Source organism: Ammospiza nelsoni, chromosome 3 (assembly GCF_027579445.1).
Source record: "Ammospiza nelsoni isolate bAmmNel1 chromosome 3, bAmmNel1.pri, whole genome shotgun sequence".
Classification (NCBI taxonomy): domain Eukaryota; kingdom Metazoa; phylum Chordata; class Aves; order Passeriformes; family Passerellidae; genus Ammospiza; species Ammospiza nelsoni.
This window is the reverse complement of record NC_080635.1, coordinates 11,041,239-11,064,362: the sequence shown is the minus strand read 5'-3', so window position 1 is coordinate 11,064,362 and position 23,124 is coordinate 11,041,239. Positions and strand designations below refer to the sequence as shown.

At 37.7% G+C, this 23,124-nt stretch overlaps 1 long non-coding RNA gene across 1 annotated transcript in view; it reads left to right on the top strand.

Annotated features, from left to right (window-relative positions):
- Positions 1-19,280: 19,280 nt before the first annotated feature.
- The window catches only part of LOC132070494 (uncharacterized), a 38,877-nt gene continuing 35,033 nt past the window's right edge, over positions 19,281-23,124 (top strand). Inside the window, exon 1 of the long non-coding RNA XR_009418010.1 lies at positions 19,281-19,403. This is a non-coding gene — a long non-coding RNA (uncharacterized LOC132070494). The remainder of the gene's footprint in view (positions 19,404-23,124) is intronic.

Here is a 23,124-nt window from a genome sequence, read left to right as displayed (position 1 = left end):
AATAGATCGAGTAATTGTGACTGTTCATCTTTACCACTGTGAAAATTTCATATGTGCCATTGAAAAGGGAAAAAAAATAATCCATTTGTTGCTTGAGAAAAGTGTTATTTTTCACTTACCTTGACATGACATTAATAAGGAGTAAGCTCAGCAAAATGCAGAGTGAACTGTACGACAGCACCAATTAAGCCTTTCAGTTAAAGCCATATTGAGTTAAGTATGGCACTGCAGATCTGGAACACACCAAAACTGCAAAGGTACCTTTTCCAATGGTGGTACTGGAATAGTGATTTTTATCTCTCTTGGTTGTGCAGAGAATTGTTCTGTTCATAAAAGCTAAAAACCAACCATGATGACTAATTTTGAATATTTTCATACTTTTGCCTAGACAGTAGAAGCTCTTGCTTCTAGCACAATTTCAGCTTCAATATAGTGTATCATTTCCAGGAAGTGTACCCCAAAATACACTCTGTGTAGGTGTTCACCTGTGAGAAGTGAGCTTCCAGGAAATATTACAGTACCCTGAAACACTGGCTGATGGTAGGAGAACAATGGAAAGAAGACAAAGCATTTGAAATAAGTTCAGACAAAAAGGCTGACAAATATTACAGAGAGATTGTTGAGATTTTTTCTAGTAAACAAAAGAAATGTTGGCCTGGAAATCAATGATCCAAAATTAGTGTGTTGGAACCAATTTTGGTTCATTGATTTGGGCTTGTACAGCCCCCAAAGGGAAAATGGTCTATTTTAACAAAAGTAGAAAGGGAATCACAGTAATCACAGCAGCTGACTTGTGATTTGATTATTGAACCAACCTTTTCTTTTTCACTGTGAAGAAATTCAGGCTAGATTAAGAGTTTCTTAATATTGTACTTTGAAATTATCTCAGTGGCCTCAAGTGAATCTTTTTTTAAATAAAGGAAGTATCACTGAGATCCTGCAGTTACCCATTTGGGTTCTTTTTTGCATTTCTCTAATTCCATTTATTCAGTTCATTGATGCTGGTCTTTTCACATGAGCTAGCAAGCTGTCCAATGACAACATTTGTCCATGTCACTGAGACAGATAAATGCTATCTACCCGCACCTGAGGGAAGTCTTTTGCTCTTGATGTTGATGACTGTGCTGACACCTCTCCCTTGCTGTTGCCCTTAAGTCTGCAGTGTCCCAGCTGCCCATTGCAGTCCTTCCTTCACTCTCTGTGGCTCTAACTCAGCACTCTGCGACCCCTAAACCACTTGTAAAAGTACAGATACTGAGCTGGGAGGATGCTGGGTCACTGCCGGTACATTGCTGAGAGCATGACCGACTAGATTCAGCCCAGATTCACAGAAGGTTGGGTTTTTCTGCTGTCCACACAGGGTTTGTTTATTTTATGGAGGCTGGTGGTGAGAGTGGCTCACGTATTTGAAAACCAAATTTTGAATAAACTGATTAAAGGTTTTCTGTGCTCAGTCACTAGCAACCCTCTCAACCTTCCATAATCAGATATGAAGAAGGCAATGATGCAGAATAACATTAAAAATACACTGATAGTTGTCCTGGTTTCAGCTAGGGCAGAGTTAACTTCCCAGTGGTGGTTACAGGGCTGTGGTTTGGATTTGGAGTGAGAGTGGTGTTGATAACACACTGATGTTTTGGGTTCTTCCGGGTTGTGTTTGTCCTGAGGCAAGGACATTTTTTCCTTGTCTCATATTCTGCCAGTGAGGAGGTGCCCCAAAAAAACTGGGAGAGAACCTAGCTGGGACAGATGACCAGAACTGACTATAGGGATATTCCACACTGTAGAACATCATGCTCTGTATATAAACTGGGGGGAGTTACCCATGAGGAGGGACAATTTCAGTTCAGGAAGACAGGTCTGGCACTGATCTGTGGGTGGTGAACAACTGAATTAGCGCCACTTTTAAAAATCTTTTTTTTTTCATTATTATTTTAATTTACTGTTATTACTGTATTTTACTTTATTTTCAATTATTAAATTAGTCTTATAAGTTTTACTTTGATTCTCCTCTCCATTCCACCAAGGTAAGAGGAGAGAGAGAGGGGTTGAGCAAATTAAGCTGTGTAGCACCTACATTACAGCTGGGCTTAAAACCACAACAATAGTACAATAACTATCAGATATTTCAAGAAAAAAGCACACACAACAAATGTGTCTCTGTTCATTTGGATCAGTCTAAGTAAAGTTTGCTTTCTTCAGAGCCATGAACTTATTATTAATGGGCCACTAATTTGGTGATGATTCACGCAATAATTTTATTTTTGTAGAGGAGCTCTAGTATTCTTCATTTATACCCAAAATTTTTTTCTTTTGTTACAAAAATTAAAACAAAACTGGCTCAGAGCATGGTGCTAATAGCACAAAGGTTATGTGCCATTCACTTACAATTTGAACTGGATGATCATTGTGGGTCCCTTCCACCTCAGAGCATTCTGTGATTCTGTGAAAACATACAACTCAATAAAATTTCCTTTAACTTAGTCATAAAAATTTATCTCCGATTTTGGCCTCTTTTTTCTTCTATAGTAATAATTAAGAAACATAGTCAAAATATTGCTAATTAAGAGTGTGATCCAGTTAAAATAAAAATAATATATAAGGAAAAAGAAAAGACCATTATTGACTTTTCAGTCTCATGAAATGGGGAGAGGGGGTTTATCCTTCTGATTTAGTATGAAAAAGGACTGGGTTAATGCAAAGTGCATAAGCAAGAGGAAAATAAATTTATTTTCCATTTCCTCCTCTCTCACATGAATATTTGTGCTTTGGTTTAGACTGTGAATAATATTTGGAGAATATTTAGCAGTGTGAAGTATCTGGGACCTTTCAGGAGGACCAATCAGTGTTCGGGACAGGAATGTTGACTAGTGATATTGACCACATTATTTCACAATTATTGTGTCCATCCACAAAGAAAGGGACAGAATCTTCTCAGATCTCCCATAGGGATAACAGTGTTACTCTAGAGTGACCTGGAAATAACTTCACATCCTAAGAGGTTCTAATCCTCAGTGCCAAGTAAGCAAAAATAGATACCACTGGATACACACATTCTCCTTTAGCCAGGAAAAGGCAGGAAAGAAAAAGACAAGTACTAATCTGTATGTACTGTACACACAAAGCAAAGTCCTCAAACATTTACTCTGCATTGTCATATCTGTGGAGAAGCATATCTGCATCTGTTCTAACTAGCCTTTTTACAAAAAAACAAAAAACCCAAAATAAATAAACACAAACCCCCAAACAACCAAATGAAAACCCAAAAAAAAACAAAAAACCCCACCAAAACCAAACCAAACCAACACAAAAAAAACCAAAACCAACAACAAAAAAAACCCACCAAAACCAAATCCAAAGCATGTATCTGGGGGTATACAATAATTAATGTGTAGTTCTGGGGTGATATCATACATTTTTTCCCATTCCTCTATTCTCTTCTGCATGAGATGTCTCTTACAGCCCATACTGTACTTACTGTTAGCATCTCCAGAAAAGTAAATAGCTGGTACAGAACTCATATATCTGTATCTCTAGGCCAATCAAATATGTTTGAGGTTAGAGGAATGCCAAATGGACGTTTCAAGCTTTGGAAAGTTCACTCCTGAACTGGAACTCTGCAAATACTCTGAATATCTTTGTGATGTTTTGAAAATTTCAAGCTGATCTATGTGATGTTGCACAACTCTTTCTGTCTCCAGGTTCTTTTTGCATATTCTATTTTGATTGTAGTCTTAGTGCACAGATATATTCTCTTCAGGTGTACACACATTTTGAGGAAAGTCATTTTAAGGCAATCTTTGTCAGAGCCTCAAAACAATACCAAAGAGAAATATTAAATAAAGTGCTTTGTATTAGCTGTTGGAGGCAGCCTATATATTTTATCTGTCAAGCAGTACTTTCCTTTCTAGTGCCAACAGCAGTGTAATCACACAAGAGCCATCTCTACAGATCTCACTTTGAGTCCTTATTAACAGGATGGAAAACCCTTCCAGCTGATAAGACTCTAGTTCTTGGTAGAAAGTTTTTTTCAAATAGTTCCACTGGGGTCGATAGGCATCAGTCAAGGATTTATTTCTGGTCCTAAGAGTTTTTTGTCTGCAGAGCTGGCACATTTAGAAACATGTGCATGTCCTTTAATACATTCAGGAGGTAAGGATTAAAAATCTATACTTTACCTGCTTTTTCTAATGAGAAGTTTTAACCAAATGATGATGTACAACAATGGTAGGAAATGAACCAATGTGAACAAGCAGAGTACTTCTGCACTCTAGCTCATTGCAAATATAATTTCAAAATACCTCATTTGTTTTCACAGTGTTTGTATATGACATGACAACTACCGATTTACCCAGGCCAGACAAACCCCCTTCTCCAGAGGCAGCTTTTCCTAAACCAGGGTTTGGTACTGGTCATCCCCCCAGAGCCCTGTTCACCACTTCTGCGTATGAGGAAACAGCACTTTGACAGACATGGACTTGCAAATCCAGCTGAGTTAGAGGTAAAAAGCATGATTTCAAATGTTGCTTCTGAGATGTCTTACACTAAAATTTGTTTGTGAAGGCTCTCAATCCACTGTAGTCACCTGAACCTGATGCGTTCCATGTAATACTTCCATGGGATGAAAGCATTTCTGCCATCAGGGATGGCATCTTGGGGCTTAGGCTCTGGAATTAACTGACAGAAAGGCATCATCAGACATTTCATATCCTTTACTAGGCACAGGTAATTCAGAGTGGGTCCTGACACACTTTTGGAGATGTGAGGAGAGATCCTATAAGTAGGTACAAACCCCATTGCTTTTTATACAGCTGGGATTCCTATTCAGCATGTTTCTGTTTGTCTAGCCATCTATATTGAAAAAAGAGGGAATCAGTGTAAAGTTTTTTTTTACAGGGTGTTTTGATTGTAAATTTTTTAGATCTGAGACTGTAATAAAACAAAACTCTTATGCTTATTTACATTTTGTGAAAGATAAATGAATTTTTCTCTATTCTGTTAAGAAAACATGCTCAAAATAAACATCATCCAGCCATTGGTTAATAGAAGAGACTTGCCAGGCTTCAATGGGAGCAAAACTTTTTTTTTTAGTTTGTATTTTAATAAATCTCAAGACTGAATGTCTGAAGCCAAGGTCTTAAAACTATATTGAGGTTCCTAAATGGAATACTTTGATTGGCAAGATAATGCTGAGAAATGCCAGCATTGCTGAGGTCAGTGAGAAGACTCCAGGGAATTAATCATCACAGGAATACAAAGAGTTATAATAACTAGAAAGGAGAACACATAAAAGATCTCAATCAGATACTGTTTGTCCAGGGGATAAACCTGTCAAAGGAGAAAGTTTTTTGATATAACCCCTAAGAACAGAATATAATTGAGCACAAAGAAAAATGTCAAAATCATAGAAATTTTTTCTGTAGGCCTTTTCAGACCTCCTGAAAACATTTTGCATTTCCACATGGATACCTGCTTTTCTGAAGGCATGCTCCACTTTCAAAACAAAGAAAAACCCTTTAAAATACAGCTGCTTTGAAGTGCAAAGTCAAAGTCACTGATATGTAGGGTGTGGCATCAAAACCAGGCAATTTTGTAATGCATTGTAGAAATTTTTAGGATATATAAATACTTATATAGTAGTAAGAGTCTGTGCAAACTTGAGATCTCATACCCAACCCAGGTCCCCCAGTCTATATTGCTACCAGTCCTCTGCTTTCCAGCTTCCTCAATTGGCTGTTTCCAGTATCTGTTTTTGGTCTCATTGCTGAGTTTAAGATCAAGAGAACAAATAAGAACAAAGAGACAAAAGTCTGCGAAAAGAGAGAGGTTGTCAGTAAAAGGGTGAGCATATTTTTACTACTGGTTTTAGAGATCCAAGAAACTTCTCCTATCCTAGAAAGAGTGACATTTGAAAGGGTCAGGTCTGCCTGAGTTGCCACTGGCTGTGCTCTCTAAGGGGACACTTCATGCACAAAGCTGTGGGAGATGGAAATGGAGCTCCATCATGCAATTTTTATGGAGTATATCTATATTTTAATATGCTTACACAGTTATGCAGCAGTGTACAACATTTGTTTATTCAGTCTGTTGCTTGATATGAAACTTTTCTTGTTTTAGTCAGGCTCCTGGCTTTTTTTCATGGGTTGGAACAGTGAGTGCTGTGTGCCAAGTCTTTCTTCTGCTCTTAGAGCACACTTCATCTGAAGTAATACTCAGTTCTATTTGCAAGGTGCAGTTAACAGCCAAATAGAAAATTTTATCTCGGCTCATATTTACTGGGAGCTCGCCACTTTTCCTCCTATTTTGCCTTAAAATTCTGTTTGCAGTTACAAGTGCTCTATCGAGCCTTATTTTAGCTTGGAAGCTGCTTTTCACAGCTTATCAGCTGCAGTCAAAAGAGAGGGAAACTGCTTGAGTCTTTGCATTTACAACTGCACATTTGAAGTGCTCTTTTGCACCTTTACTATTATTCCTGTTCTATTTTAAGAAATCTTCCCCAGAAGAATATGAGATATGAGGGAAGTGATTCTTCCCCTCTACTCAGCACTGGTAAGGTCATACCTGGGATTTTGTATCCAATTCTGAATTCATCAGTACAGGAGAGGCATGGACATAAAAAAGAGAGCCCAATCAAGGGTCGTAAAGGTGATGAAGGGACTGAGGCATCGCTCCCCTGCCGAAAGACTGAGAGAGCTGGCACTGCTTGTCCTGGAGAAGAATAAGGAAGGTTTTTATTCATGTATACAAATACCCGAAGGAAAGGCGCATAGAGGACAGAGACAGGCTCTTTTCAGTGGTCTCCAGAGCAAGCACCAACTGAAACACAGGAAGTTCCACGTGAAATTCCTTACTGTGAGAGTGACCAAGCACTGGCACAGCTTTTCCAGAAAAATTGTGGAGTTTCCAATGCTGGAGATATTCAAAAACCACTGAACATGGTCCAGGGCAGCCTGGTTTAGGTGGCATTGCTTGAGCTGAGGGATTGCACAAGATGACCTTGGGTTCCCTTTCAATCTTACCCACTGTCATTCTGGGAGATTCTGCATCCCATGGCAAAGCAAAACTAGCAGCACCTGGTGGAGGCAGGGACAACCAGATGTGAGATCCAGATGTGCATGTAGTTTCTCCATGACATGATCAGTGAGCCTCAGGTACCTAAAAATGCTGCAGCAGTTATAGTGGATGCAAGCTTTGAAGCACACTTTTTGAAAGTAAAGCAAAACCTGCAAAAACATGCACTTTTCAGATGAGAAAGAAAAACAACAAAGGCAAGGCCCTAGGAAAAATCCATAATCCAGAAGTATTCATAAAACTTGGCATTTGAAAGCAATCTATAGGTCAAAGCAGACATTAATTAATTTTCAGCACTCCTTTGAGCAGTGGATGAGAAAATATTAGTTAAGCTGAAGAAAACAAACCAGTTAAGTATTTCATCTCCTGAGGCTACATAACATGAAATCTTATACCCTGACATTTTTTTTCTATTAGTATTTCTTCTGTGTTTATGTTAATCACATTAATTTATTATCAGTTCTGAATCCAGTACATCTGTTTGTTTCTAAGCTATATTTCAGTTATAGCTGTGGACCCACTGTAGAACTGCAAGAAAAAGGCAGACTAACAATTTTTGCTCTGAAATGACTGCAGTAGGCAATATTTGCTTACTTTGTGTGTTCATTCCTTCCTGCTCCCATATTATTAGACAATAAAACAGTGTTAGATATAAGTCCCATTTAACTGGGTAGTATTTCACAAGCATCAACCATTTGGTAACCACATAAGGCACAAAACTGTAGTGATGAGGAATATTTTCTGTTCTACAAACCCATGGTGCTGTTATGTAGAACCAGCCTAGTCTGGAAAGTCTCTTGCACATCCACATTAGCATTTGAGACTCTTCCAGTGCTCAAGGAGTGGACAATCCAACCAATTTTTGAACAGCCTGTCAGGATATGCCTAACTACCCTCTCTATTTTGGTATTCTTGTCTAAATCTTTTGTGTCAGCTGCTGTGAAAGTGCAGAGGAATAATAAAATGCTGGCTTGCCATCGTTCTTCTCAGGCAAGCTTTAAAGGGGGAGCTCAGGTCCAATAGGAAAATCAGACAAGCCTTCAGACTGAAGGAAAACGTTGTGACGGCACAGATCGAGTGGGCTGTCATCTGAATGCATAGCAAGCACAATCTGTAATTTTTATTTTTTTTTTTAATTCCTTTGTTAGAAAAGGCTCTGGGGACGTAATGACAGCTTTCTCTTTGCACATGGGCTCAAGGAATGCAAGAGTTGTGTTCTGTGCTGGCTGTGGTGGCAGTCCCTGCAGGCGCATCCTCTAGAACAGGAAGGTGGGGGTCTCTGCATCCCACCCACACACCAACTGGCAGAGTTGGCAAGCTGCAGAGGAATCATTGTTTCCAGCCTTTGCAATTTTATCCTCATCTTGATATATTTGCTATTTTTACTTAATCCCCTACACTGAGTTGAATGATTATCAGTAAATTAGCATTGTTTCTAGAAAAAAATTTTAAGGGGTTCATGCTTGTGGAGGTAAGATTAAAGGTGTGATCTAGAGCTTGAAAATAAAAAAGAGAGAAAAAATTATTTGTGTTTCTTGAAAACAATATTTTGACATATCTTTTCTGTTAAATGGTTGCATTTTCTGATACTAGAAGACTGCAATGTTCTGCGAAGGGGAAAACCTGCATTGTCCTGAGTCCAGTGGTCTCAATGTTGTGATTGTTGTGGTTTTTCACCCAGTACTGTCATTATTGCACACAAATGCTTTTCTTCCTACTAACTTCCAGTTTCAGAATAAAACACATCTCATATTTTGAGTCTCTTCCTGTAACATAGAACTTGCAGCACACTGTGTCATAGATAAAAGTCATCCATAGAAACATCACAAATCCTCATTTCAGTGAACTGTAGCCAAAAACGTGGATCGATTTTAGTCAAAGATTTTGCATTTGTGTCTAGCACCAGTTTGGGAAGTCATTTTAATCTGCTGCTCTTCTCATGCACAGAGTGATTGTGGTGAAGTGATTTAGAAAAGAATTGCTAGAAAGAATTTAACTTTGCTAACATAGACAGAAGGACAGGGGTTTAACATTAGTAACTGAAGATGCATGTGTATGGATGTGGAAGGGGGAAAATGCTTCATTTTTATTAGAAATATAGTCAGCAAAAACTGAGCACAGGAGTTTAGATGTAATGCTCTAGACACAGAAAATCAGCACTAAATTGTGCAAGAGCATAGCTCCAACAAGAGCTTAAAATTAAGTCAATCCCCTGGTTAGAGATGTGATTGTTGCTTGTGCAATTAGCCTTGCAGTAGTACTCAGATGAGCTGAGAAGGATTTACTGACTGAGGCCAAGCCTTATCAGAGAAGCCTTTTCGGGTGTAGATTAATGTGGAAATGACTTTTGCATGCCTCAGTAAACTAGTGCATTAGTGGTAAAGACTTTTCTAAAATGCATTACAAAGGCCATTTTGCCCTGTACTAGACAGAGCAGTTTGCCCTTTCTGCAGCAGATGTTGTTGCAGATTGCCCCTGCTGGCTTCACCAGGATTTAAAAAGTGGAGGATTTAATGAAAATCTGCCTTTTAAAAAATTATTTCAGTTTCTATTAGGTAAAAGAAATGGAGTCTTGAAAAAGAAAATCAGTACCTGGTGATTGATAATATAATCTAAAGAAATACTACCTGAAAGAGGAATGCACAGAAGTTAAACAAGTAGATTTATCAAAATGGAAGAACCAACTCTTTAACAGACAGAAAGTTGTGGGGAAGAGCTGATAAAATAAGGACAAGATAAGAAGTGGAAAAGAAAGGGACAAATAAGTCATTAGGCAAGGTTAGACACAGTACAGTGCTATGAAAAGAGCAAGGCATAATATATTTGGGTAGGATTTTTAATGAAGTATTTCCAATAACACAAAATGTGTTCTTATTCCTATCAATTTTTTTGAACAACTAAAAAGATTGTGAACAAGTTTCTGAACTCTTAAAGCAAATAATCCTAGAAGTTCTGAAGCAAATAATTTCAAAGTGCAAAGAAATGTGATTTAGGTACCTTTGTACACACCATGGTGCTTCACAAAAATGCCCACTTAACATGTCAAATGCTGAAAAGAGATTTGAATTGCAAGTGCCTCTGAGATGGGCAGCATGGCCTAAGCTATTACCCTTTTCTGGGAAATGCTCTCTGGCACCTGCTTGGTTATTCAGCTTTGAATATCACAATGTGTATTAAGCAGTTGCTCAGCCCACATGAGTGATAGAAAATGTGTTTGACCTGGTGGTGAGCACATCATGGGGAGGAGTAACTGATGTGTTTGCGTGACCATGTCACACTTTCAGTCACATTTATTTGCAGGTGTCAGCAAAGAGTCAGGGAGCTCACAAAAGAGAAATATTTAGAGAATTCTGTAACACATTGATTAGGGTGACTCAAATTAAAGTGGCTTCTAGAGCCTGGGGAAAATGTATCACACATTTTTGCCTTGTTCCTAGACTGCCATCTTGTATGTCCCTGGCCAGCTCTGTATTGACTCTGGTAGAGTTCTGGGACAGAACTTTCACAGGAAAATGTTTTATCTGTTCTACCACTGCAGACTGGTCCATCTGTCTATCTCCAGTTCTAATGAAAATATAAAAATCAAGGGTCAAGTTGACCTGTGCAAGGAAACATGAAAAGACATGAGTATTACAAAGTCATTAAGTATATATGAAAAACTCTTGCCTGACAACTTCATAGTTAAAAACCGTTTGAAATGAGGTGCCTTGCAGGTGTTTGCTCAGAGAAGGGGATAAAATGCCTGAAGTCATATTTCAGTGACCTCACCTTATTTTTTGGCCTGAATGGGAAAGCAATGCTAGAGCTTTAACTTCTTTTTTTCTAGAGGTATCATTGCTGCTGTTATTAAGAATACTGAAATGGCTTGCAAGTTCAAGAATGAGGAGAGTTTTTCAGAAAAGTAAAGAATATGTGCAGGAAATACCTCAATTTGAGATCAGAATAACAAACATATAAATCAACTTCTCATATTTCCACATGAAAGACGCTGGATCAGCTGGACAAACTGAATCTGATTTGCTGACTATTATACAGGAGAAATTTTGTTGCAGAGGAATATGATAGCAAAATATAGTGCCTAATTTAGAGCCTAAATGCCACAAGGAGTCCCAGGTATCCCAGGTAACAGACTGCACCATGATTTGATAACGTTATCAGTTAATAAAATTGTCTGTTTCATACCCAGCTAATGGAGAGTGGGAATTGCATGAGAGTGTCCCGTGGAATCCAGAGCTGTCAGGGCAGATCAGAGAAGACATTCAGTAAAATTCAGCATGAAAGATCTTTCATGTGTCTTTTTCTGTGTCTTTTTTTCTGTGTCTTTTTCCCCAAGACTCACCCATGTCACCATGATATTTTCTGAAAAATCCCTTTGCCAAGATTTCTTTTCCTGGGAAGCTTCAGCTTCTCCCTGTTTTCCTGCTTTGGAATGTGATTTGGAGATTGTTTATCCAGCACGTGAATTGTTTTAATTTAATGACCAATCATGGTCCAGCTGTGTTGAGGCTCTGAGGAGTCACTGTTTTTTCTTTATCATTCTTGTTAAGCCTCCTGATGTATCCTCTCTCTTTAATATAGTTTTAGTATAGTATTCTTTTAATATAACATCATAAAATATTAAATCAGCCTTCTGAGAACCTGGAGTGAAATTCTCATCTCTCACCTTGTCCTGGGGACCTCACAAACACCACACACCCACCCTCTGGATCATCTTCCTGCAGACTGTGCATGAACTCCTTGATCTAGGAAGCTGATATCTACAACAGCAATCACAGAGTGCTGTGTGAATCACTGTCTTCTCTCTCTCTCTGCAGTTATTTAGGAGAAAGAGAGGTCAGAAAAAAACCTGTAAAAATCAGTCTTATCGAATATTCATGGAGCACAGAGATAAGTGACATTCATCTAAAGCTGGAGTTTCACAGGCATTTTAAGCTCAAGGCAACACTGTCAGCACAAGGAGCTGCACAAGGAGCTCCTTTTCACAATGACAGAGCAACTTGGCTCAGGCATGTCTGTCAGAAGAAGAAAAAAGACAAGGAGGAAAAACAACACGTGTTAAGATGCAGTTACATTTCCCAGCAGGGTCTATAGCTCATTCACACTTGCTAAATCACAGCCTGTGCCTCCTTTCCCTGACTCATTCCTGTAGCTCTGGGTCCTGTTGGGAAGCCCTGCAGAAGCAGAATAATTTCCTGGTTCAAAGCAGTGGAAACTTTCTGCTTCCCATGAACAGGGAGGAATTCTGACCCTCCCTCTTCCACTCCAGATTCTCTCTAGATTTCTGACATGTAGTCTTGTTAAACAAGATTTCATTTAATCCCCTCATTTGTCTGTAAATCTGGTGCATGGATTTCTTCTGCATATAAAGCTGATTAAAAGCATCTGACTAGCTAAATTTGTTTACTGAACAGCAGTTAACTTTTTTTCTTCTAATCAATGGGAATAGCAAAATTAATTAGAGAGGCCAAAGAATAATTTCAAAGAGACCATTTCTCTGCTTAGCAAAACAATGGATGAGTAAATACTTTACTACTGGTTTTCAAGTACTTTTTTTTTTCATTACTTTTATTCTAGTACTTAATATTTTATACCAAAGAAAATGTAAATAATTTCTCTGGGGTTTTTTTGGAATTTTTTTACGTAAAGGAAAAAATTATAACCATGAGGCTTTAATTCTGATTTTAGTGAGCAGGTCATTTGATGGAAGACAGTATGATTGTCTTCTTTTACACTTTAAGAGCCAATAGCCATGGGCTTTTGACCACTTTAGGATTTAAAATCCATCTGGAAAAGATTTTAAGGCACTGAGAAGCTTACTGACTAAAGAGATAGAGCTTTGGTTGGGTTGTTGGTTTGGGGTTTTTTTTTGGTTGCTTGGTTGTTTTGGTTTTCATGCAGCATTGTAGCATTTGCCATTTGAAATAAATGCATCTCTTCTATATCACTCAAAAATATTTAACATAGTTTTCATAGTGCTTTGCTATTTTTGTTGTTCTGTAAAGACTTACAGGGCAGTTTCTGGTTGGCTGGGAGTGCATCTTGGTAATGTGGTATTCCTCCTTCTTTTTAGTTGTTCTAAGAGCTGGAAAAGACTTCTGGAAAGAAAGGAGAAAAGTCAGATTCTTCTTTTGTCTGTGAAAAAGAATAAAATGAGCAAGGCATCAACAAAATTTAAAGGAACACAAAGTGTCTATAGGAAAAGGACCAAAAAACAAAAAAACATAGTATTAATACGTGGAAACACAAAGATGAATGAAAGTGCTTGTGTGGGAAGAGATTTGCACATTATTTCCCATATGTTTGAATTTGAGAATCCTCATAAACTCAGAAAGTTCAGTAAAATTATTCAAATATTTAAGATCTCTCATTAAATTACAGTTTTGCTATGGTTTTCCTACAGTTAGTGGGATATGCTTACATATAATTTATGGTATTATGAATAAAGCTTAACGGGAGATGAATTATAAAGATGAGTTAATGGACTTCTTTCCCCCAGGATTAGGAATCCCACTGTGTATCCGTTAACGCCCCCTCCAAAGTGAATATCCCCTCATTACCAGGAGATTAGAACTGTTCATGATGCACCTGGCTAACTAACATTTTCCAGCTTAATTGTGAAGAGAGAGTCCTCCTCCTTCAAATTTCTCATCAGCTGGTTAATCATTAGTTGCCTGCACTAGAATTCTAATTTCACACAGAACAACGCCGTCTATCTCAAGTGGACTAAATCCCTCTCTACATGGGCTTGCCTGCATGGCGTGTCTGTCAGACAGCTCTTCAAGGCTTAAAGACTCAGTAAATTTAGCTGTTTTGTTCATGAAATCTAGTGATTTCCCCACACTTCCCTTATCTAGCTCAATTAGAACCCCCTTTTTTTTTTTTTTTGAGATTCATCATGGACACTGCTGCCCAGCGGAAAAAAAAACCAACATATAAAATATTAATATCACAATTAATAAAGTTTATTTCAACTTTATTTCAGAGTGCAGCTCTGATCAAAATACTAGTTTCAGTTGCAAAGGAAAATCTTTATGCTGAGTTCAAAATGGGTCGAGAAATTGGCACTGTGAATGGAAAAAAAACCTTAAAATTTAAAAATAAATACTTCAAGTCCTGTTTCCTAGCTTACATTTTTAAATCATTATTTTCCAAAATCAGTTTTATAGTTCCATCAGAGAAAATTTGTTGTGAATCAGATCCAGAAAAACAGACACACCACTCTAAGTATAGCAGCTCATTGTTTAACTTCATATCCTGGACTTTGTGTGCATGTTGGTTCAGTGTTGCTTGTAGACTGTAAGTGGGGAAAGATCCATGGAAAACAGTTTTTCTTCATATCAAAATGATAGTACCATAAACTTCAACCCATTTGTTTCTGATGTTCATATTCATTTTGGCCAATAAACCTTATCTTTCATTGCTCAGGGTTGTCTCCATTTTTCTTCTGTTCTTGCACTCTGCTAAAGTGATAACGCACCAACCATAAAACAAGGACTGAGATATGGAAGCTGGGATAGATATTGTATAAAATTGCCATCAAAGCCATGTCCTAAGGCACATCATCAGTGATTTTGGGACCATTTGCTTGTTAGATTTTGAGAATAAATGGTTGCTTCTTCATTAAACCATTCAGCTCCTCCATGTGCATTTCCAAAGTGCCAGCACCATACCTGTCGCAAAGCACTCCTGTAAATTATACAGCATTTCTGTAAAAAAAAAATAATTTAATAACACTGGAAAATTCCAGTGAGCATTTCCACAGTAAAGGTGTTCCAAATAAACTGTTACTGAGTGATACTGGTACATGCATGTCAGGAAAAAATGTTTAAGCATGATAAATATTCTACCTCTGTCTCTATTCTCATTTTTCTTATGATTCTTGCTGTATCAAGAAAAATAATTAAATGCACTGAAAATACTACAGCAGTCTTTTGGTTGACCCCTCTGTTCTCTATGTGACTGTCAATTAGTTTGGGTTAAATTGCTCCACTATCTTAACCAGATGAACCAACATTCAAACAAATTTTGGGTTTTGGTCAATTTATTGAAAGCATAGATTAAATCTAAAATTAATTCAGCGTCTTGATGGGAGGAATTTAAATTCATTTTGGTATTTGATCAGATTTTATTTTTCCATCAAATCATAATTTATGCTTCCATATTGAGGTAGAATTTAATCATTAATAAGGCATACAACAGTATAAATGAAGCATGAAACATCAATTACATTAGAAATCACATTAGACTATATTATTTTGTTTAAAAATATATGATTGCATTGGTTTTTGACCATATTCTTCTTACAGGCATTTTACTTTTTTAGTTGTCAAGAAAAGCAGGTTACTTGCAGGTCTTAGATATTCTTCCTCTTGATCCTGATTCTCCATTTCAACCACCTTGAGAAGTCAAAGCATCTGTGAACTTTGATGAGAGCCAAAACCTCTCATAAATTAATTCATAAACAGAAGAAAAATAATAATGCCAGTATTGTGGATATGCAGAAACATAGAAGAATATCTCAACATTTATCATTTTCCAAATCAGCACTGGAGCTCAGGAAAATTTTAGAAAGCATGTAGGAAGTGTTTTCTTGCAAAAATGTTCAATAAAAATCAATACAGGAAGCCTCTGAAGTTCAAACAAATCAATCTGAAAATTCACAAAACTTGTAAGAATTTAAAAAAAAACTCCTCAGACTGACTTGTGCATACTGCAGTGTTGGAGAAATATAGAAAGAATGTGCTACAAGTTGCATTGATATATATATAATGACTACAAGTGGTGAAGTCCATGACGTTGTTGAAATTAAAAAAAAATAATTTTCTATTAATCAAAATTGGAAGATATGAGAACCCATAAAGCTCCATGAACATACTGCACCTGAAAAACTCCTAAAATTTTCCTTCTCACAAAACAACCTTTGATTATTTGCACTGCAAAAATATCTTTTTAGGCTACTTGAAATTGTCATGGAAGTGCTGTTTAGTCAGTACTTTTTCATTTCTACCATGTTTTTATCTCTAGTTTCTCCTGAAAAAAATCATATCTTCATGCAAATGGTGAAAAATACAATACTTCAATGACTTTTAGACTTATTAAGGGGTTCTTGCAAAATACTAACCCAAATGTGTTGTAGAATACAAGAATATGTAATAGAACATATCCCCTGTTTAGTGGTCTCCCTAGAGAACCTATTTAACTTTCCCAAAACTATATTATCATTCATTATTTAGACCTATACACTCTTCTTCCCAATTAAACATGAAAGTTTTTATGACATTTTGCTAAACTCTTGGCCTCAAAGGCAGGCTGTGGCAGTAAATTTCCAAAGCCTGAAATCACATTCTGTGAAAAATATTTCTTTTCATCCTGACTTCCCATTTTTCAGTCTCACTAAGTGATTCCTTGTTCCTTTGTTGAAAAGGGAACTAGAGTTTCTCTCTTATCATCTCTTCACCAATTATAGTTTTATATGCTTTTGTCATGAACCATCTTACTCCTTTCCTTTGTGAGGCAAGTAATCCAAATCCATTAAGCCATTCTTTCAAAAAATAACTTTCCAAGACTGATAATTATAGTTATTGCCAGTCACTGATGGATTTTTTACTGTTTTTGTTTTTAATTTTTTCATTTTTTTAAGATAGAAGGAAGGATTCTCTATGGTATCTCAGCTAAAAACAAATTTATAAAGCATATTTTCTGTGGACAACTATAGATATTTCTGATGTGTTTACTTTTCCAAAATATTTTACTAAGCAGAGGTTTTAATTTAAATACCATCATTTAGAACCCAGAATTTTTTTTTGCACATTCATACTTTTCCTTGAGTTTGAATACTTAGAGTTTACCAATAGTGAATGTCATGTGGCACTCACACTCTTTCTCAGAGTAAATTGTTATGGGTCATACTTGGTTTATGCAGTAAAATATTGTGAATTTGGTAGGACTTAGGTGTTCCACTCTTGCCTTTAGCATATTTTGACAGTTTCTTTGACTCCTGGTAAGATATGTTACTTGGGAATAGGTCAGAAAGCAGCTGGATGCAATTTTTCTCCAATTTATTTGAAGGTGTGAACTGAAGCAGCTAAAATGTAGCAGGGAATTTGTTTTACAGACTTCGTGTCACATAAAATATTTGAGTTACTAAAACCCAGCCTTTTCTGGATTTTTTACAATAAATGGCACCATGGCTTAAGGCAAAATTTAGTCATCACTGGTTTATCCTACCGTGGGCCTGCTTCTTCAAACTTCTCAGTCTTCCAGAAAAATCTTACTTAGCAAGAGGTGCCAGGAGAGATGTCCATGGTTTGATATCTCTGCTGTTAAAATAATTGCTGAAAGAAGGAAAACAAGAGAGGTGCTCACCTGCCAAACCCACGCCATGTTACTCTGTTAGCTTCATTGTGTTATCTGTACACGTGTGGGTAACTGTGGTAGCTCTGCCTCCTCCAAAATAAGAATTTTCTTTGTCCTTCAGGGATATGCCCACCACAAAGAGGGGCTCAGGAGCTGCCCTGATGCCCTGGAAACCACAGACTCTTCAGCCCTGATGCCATCCCACAAGCATAGACTCCAGAAACTCAGCACTGAGCTCAAAAACCTCCATTTGATTACATTAAGGATGTTTGGGGTTGGTTTTTTTGGTTTTTTTTTTTTGTTTGTTTTTCTGGGGTTTTTTTGTGTGGTTTGTTTTGGGGTATTTTTTTAATTTTATTTATTTTTTATTTAACTAGAGGCAACTGCTGGCCCCATGTCACACTGTGTGCAGCAGCTCACAGCCGCAGGCAGTCGAAATGCTGACACTTTGACAGACAACCTGGGAAATGAATGTTGATCTTGGGAAGTGAGGGGGAGGACTGTGAGCTGTGGCTGGCATCCCAGAAGTAAACCTTCCCCAAGTGGGAATAGCACCTGAAAGCCCCAGGGCTGCCCTGTTGATGGCTATTGGGGACTATGACCTGCAGGATGGATCCTGCAGGGTCTTCAAATATTGAGAATTAGAGCAGCAGTCTTGTCTCTGCCTCAGGTCGATTTTCTAATACCTCACTACAGAGATACTTGCAGCACTGGTGATTTCAGTCAAAGATTTCCAATACCAGCTGAACAGGATCACAGTTTAGAGGGTTTGTTGGTTTTTTGGTTTGTTTTTTTTTTTGGTAGGTGGAATTGACAGGATAAAATGAGGAAAAAATTTATGACTTACATGAGTCTTCTCTGCAAGCTTCCATTTGAATAAGAAAAATATTTTCATTCCTCTGATATCACCAGAAGAAGGTGTAAGGAATTAAATTATAACATGAAAACATAGCTAGAAAGCCTGTAGCTTTGAGTGGTAATTCGCTGAGAGATTTTTAACGTATTTTTCATTTCTATTGCCACTAATTCTTTTGAAACAAAATCAATCCCTCTACAAGCTAGCTCCTCTCTGTGTTTTTCTTGGGCAGAGGGGCTTTGCCTCATAGAAGAGAGTGGCCAGAGTAGCTTTGTGTGCTTTTTCTTAGAGCTTCAAGGCAGTGATGGTTGCCTGAGCTGTAAATCAGAGAAATCCATGGGGACTTTCAATTTGCAATGGCCTTCTAGGAGTTCAGAACTACCCAGGATCTCCCAGAGGGCCTGCAGTCAAGCCATTTCTCTCACTTCTGGCATGCTCAGGAGATGCATACTAACTCCACATGGCCTTCATATTGAAATTGCTGTCCTTGGATCACACATGCAGCTTTCAGGATCTGGGCTGTAGCATTTGTACTCGAAATAAAATACACTTGTATTAATAATTCTTTGTCAACTGAAATCTGGGAAGAACAGTCAGCACTCTGCAGACAAACTATACTGTGTCTTCTGGGTGTTTGTGAAAGTGGATCACTGTCTGACTGGAGGAATACCTCTGGAAGAAGGCAGAAGTGCAAAAGTGACATCTTCCACATCCACGTTCTCAGTTTTATTACGACTTATTTCACATCAGCTGAAGTCCAGGTTGAACTCTGAGTTTCCTGCCTAAACTTCAGTTCCAAAGCCTTTGTTCCCCTCCTCTGAGGTGACATTCACCTGACAAGAGCTGCTCAATGTCAGGGCCCTCGGGGCATTGCTAGGGTTTAATGGTCCTGACCAGCCTCACCTGGGACGCCCCCGACCCTGCCCATGTGCCCAGGGGCTCTATTTAAACTCTGCCTGGGCTGCTGGCTCCTTCTTTGGCTGATGCTGTAGCAGTGGCTGTGTCCAGTTTTGCTCTCTGCTCGGCCTGAGTTCCTGAACTTTTCCTGCATCCGACTTTGGATCTCACCTTGCTCTCTGATCCCTGGATGTTTGGACCTGTTCTCACTCATCTTGTCCAGGTACTCTGGGCTTGTAGAGGAGGTGGTGGGAGAGTTGACTTCTGGCTCATATTCCTGCTCTTACTCATCTTCTTATTGCTCCACAACAACCAGTACACAAAAATAACTTATTTCCACTGCAATAGTTTGTCAAGAAAAAATGTTGGGGGCACATGGCTAATTATTCCTCCCAGCATTACTCTAACCATCTTAAGGGGTTTCCTCTTGCCACCAAAGCTGGGTTTGTTACAAGAGTAACAAACCCAGGGGGATGTAGGGAGGTGTTGCCAGGTTTGTCTGTAAAGGTTTGCCTGCATGGCAGTGGTCTGGGAAGGAAAAGATGGAAGAGTCATAAAACAGTGTTATGTTATAAAAACAGGTTTTTTAGGAATTTTTTTTGGGCTACAGTTTGCTGTCTTATTTCATTCCCAGAAAGTCAGTGTTCACTAAGATTTCTCACTGCATCTCTGGAAGAAAGTTTAAATCAAGAGCCTATCAACTTTCAGTGTAGTGCTTACCAGTGTGTGCATTTTTCAGCAGCAGAATAAGAATTCTCTGTTGAAGAGGTGATCTGTGGCATTGCTGTTGGTCAGTTGCTATATAATTCCACACTGATGAAAGAAATGCTGACTACTGCTAGTAAATGAATTTTCCTAGATAAACTATTAGGGAAGAAACTTCTTTCTTTTCAATATTTGCCTCTGAAGGTTTGAAACAGGAGATGCAGGAAAACACCAGATAGTTTTTTTCCCCACAAATAAAAGTCTTCCTGAATAGGATAAAATATTTCAGTCTGTTAGCAAGAGATAAACCAACTTGAATATTAAATAATAAAAAAACTCCTTCTCTGTTCTGCTGTAATATAATCATGGCATATGATAAAATAAGATTAAAAAAAGACTTCTGACCTTTTGTTATTTTGTCTGATATTTTAAACAATTAATTATGAAGGAAACAACATATGGGAGGAAAGAATTAAAGCTGCTAATAAATAAATAAATCTATTTGGAAGTTTACTGCTTTCTGAGCATAGAATTTGGAGACAGCAAAACCTTACTGGGTAATCTCTAGAGTTTGCTTTCTAAGCAGACTTGACAGTACATTGGTTTATGACCACCTTTGTCAGTTTATAGACATGTTCTAGAACTTTTGAAAAATGTTTACAATGAATATCTATCAAATTACCCTTGCACATAAATCAAGAGTTTTTAAAGTCATTGGGAAGACTGTAAAACCTCCCATGTAAAAGGGAGCCAGAAGTAGAAGAGCTTGTTTTTAAAAATGTTTTTAGATATTTTTTCTGAGGTTAATCAGAAGGAATGGTACAGGAGGATCCAGCTAGCAGGTCCTCTGTCCAACTGGCCAGTCTGAAATAAACAAAATGGTATTTCAATGATTAATGACAAATTGCTCAATATCTCATTCTTGTGCCTGGCATTCTGAACATCTTGAAGTCAAAATATCAGGTTTATCAGAAATTTGGAGCTACCTCATTCTCCTTATATACATTCTGGGCCATTCAGAAGAAAATTAATTTTGCTTCTGACTGTTACAATATTGTATTTTTTCAGGATACCACTTTACAAAGACACTTTGTGAAATTATCGCTCTTCCAGGTTTGTCTGTAAACTAAAAATCGTTGGTGTCTATAATACATTTCCATCTATTCACATACATTGTCTCCAGAAAAGGATTCTCTTCTTCTGGTGTTTTGCCTATGTGAATTAAAATTATGGAATTAAACTTAAAATGGTTTCTCATCCAGTACAATTTAATGGGCTTAGGCGCAGGAGATGTGGTTCATACTTTGATTTAATTCTGGTGTTACTTAGCCCAAACCTGCCCAATTCCTATTTTATATTCAGAAGAGTAAATAAGTATGTTGACCTCTACACCACTGTTTTGAATCCAGACAAATCTGGGAAATACTTTGCTGAGGACAGGGACAGATGTTTTGAGTGGTTTTTATTGCTGGACCATCTGCAGAAGTGTTGGCTGACCAAAACAAGTCATCTCAGTGTCATTCAGGATGTTAAACCTCAGCTTGGGAGCTTCTAGAGCGGAATGGAGTTGTAGCTGATCTCATGGGTATTAGGCATAAGAGTTTAAAGTTATACTAAGTTGTTGAATTTCTGGTGTAAATTGTTTTTCCTATATAGCATTCTTAAGAAACAGCACTTTGAATGTGCTCAATGCTGAAACATCTTTCTATTTTTTTATTTGACCCAGGGATTTTGCTGCTGAAATGTGTCCATTGTTTTCTTGTGCATGAAATGAGCTTTCCAGCTCCTTCCTGAAAGGAATTTCTCCCAAGTCAGTGCTCTCTGTATTGTTACTCATGTTTTTGCCTTTGAGTATCTATGCCTAATGAAAAAAGCAATGTTCCCCCAGTGTGAGGCAGATGAGGAATTATTTTAAATGCATAGAAAGACCCTTTCTTTTACAGGAGGATCACCAGAGGATTGGAGTTGAGAACAAGCATATGGTGTTTGTTTCGATACTCAGTGTTTTGAGCAAGTAGCTTATCCCAGCAAAAGCAAATATCCAAGTATGTGGAATCATCCAGAAATAGAGCTCTTTAAAGAGGAGAAGAAAAATCTTCAGGCTAGGTCTGGAAAGGTGGTTTTTTCCAAGAGCAGTTGCCCTAGTGATTCATCTAAGCTAATAATAGCTGGGATTCCTTCCACAAGGGGGAGATGTGTGGCATGGTATGTTTATTCGCTATTTGCTCCTCTGGTTTAATACATTCATCATTGCATCTAAGTCCAACCATTGATCTGGTAACTTTTAATGGGTTTATTTTTTACTGTCAGTGAAACTTTGAGGGATTTGCAAGCATTTAAAACTTTCTTCTTTTATTATTATTCCAAAAACTTATGATCTTTGTGTCTGTTAAGACAAAAAAAGAGCCAAAATTGTCAGTGGCTGTACAGTTCAGTTAGTGTGGGTCCTTCATGTTGTGTAACTCTTCTTTGGCAATAACTGGTACCAGTGACAAAAATCTCACCTGAAATTTCAAGGCAGAATGCTTGATTTTTGTGGTTCTCTAGCTTGGTGAAAGATCACATATTTCTTTATGACACATAGACTAGCTGCCTTAGCATAATTTCATCCTGAGTCATAAAAGCTTGCCAAAATCTCAACTAATATGAATAATTTACATTGATAGACAGGGTTACAAAATCCTAATATTAGCCATTTAATTTGTTCTGTCTACACTGAATGCAGCAATGCATCTACTTTTACAGTTAAAAAATGAGTTAGCATTATTCCTGCACTCTTTTTCAGAAAATTATAGTTCATTTTCCTGCAGAAATGTTTTGTTGACTCATACATACATGTGTGAACATACATTCACACTAGTCTTGGAAATATATATATGAGGGGTTTTTAACTGCAGCAATTGAGTGTGTCTGTTAAAAATTCCTGTGGTTGTCAACAAACATAGCAGCATACTTAAAGTATTCATCAATGATGCTTCCAGATATAAACTATTAAATAGAAAGTTAATAAATGCTGCATGGGAAAACATGTCATTAAATGTCTGACTAGAATCTGCAATGTGTCTCTACATGGATTGAAGTGCCTGAGATCAAATTACAAGTTCTTGAACACAGGAGGAAAATGTTCATTAAAATCAGATGCTATTCTGGCTTTGGAAGGCCTCATAAAACACTTAATATCGTTACTTTGGCACAGGTTGCCCAGAGAAGCTGTGGCTGCCCCATCCCTGGAAGTGCTC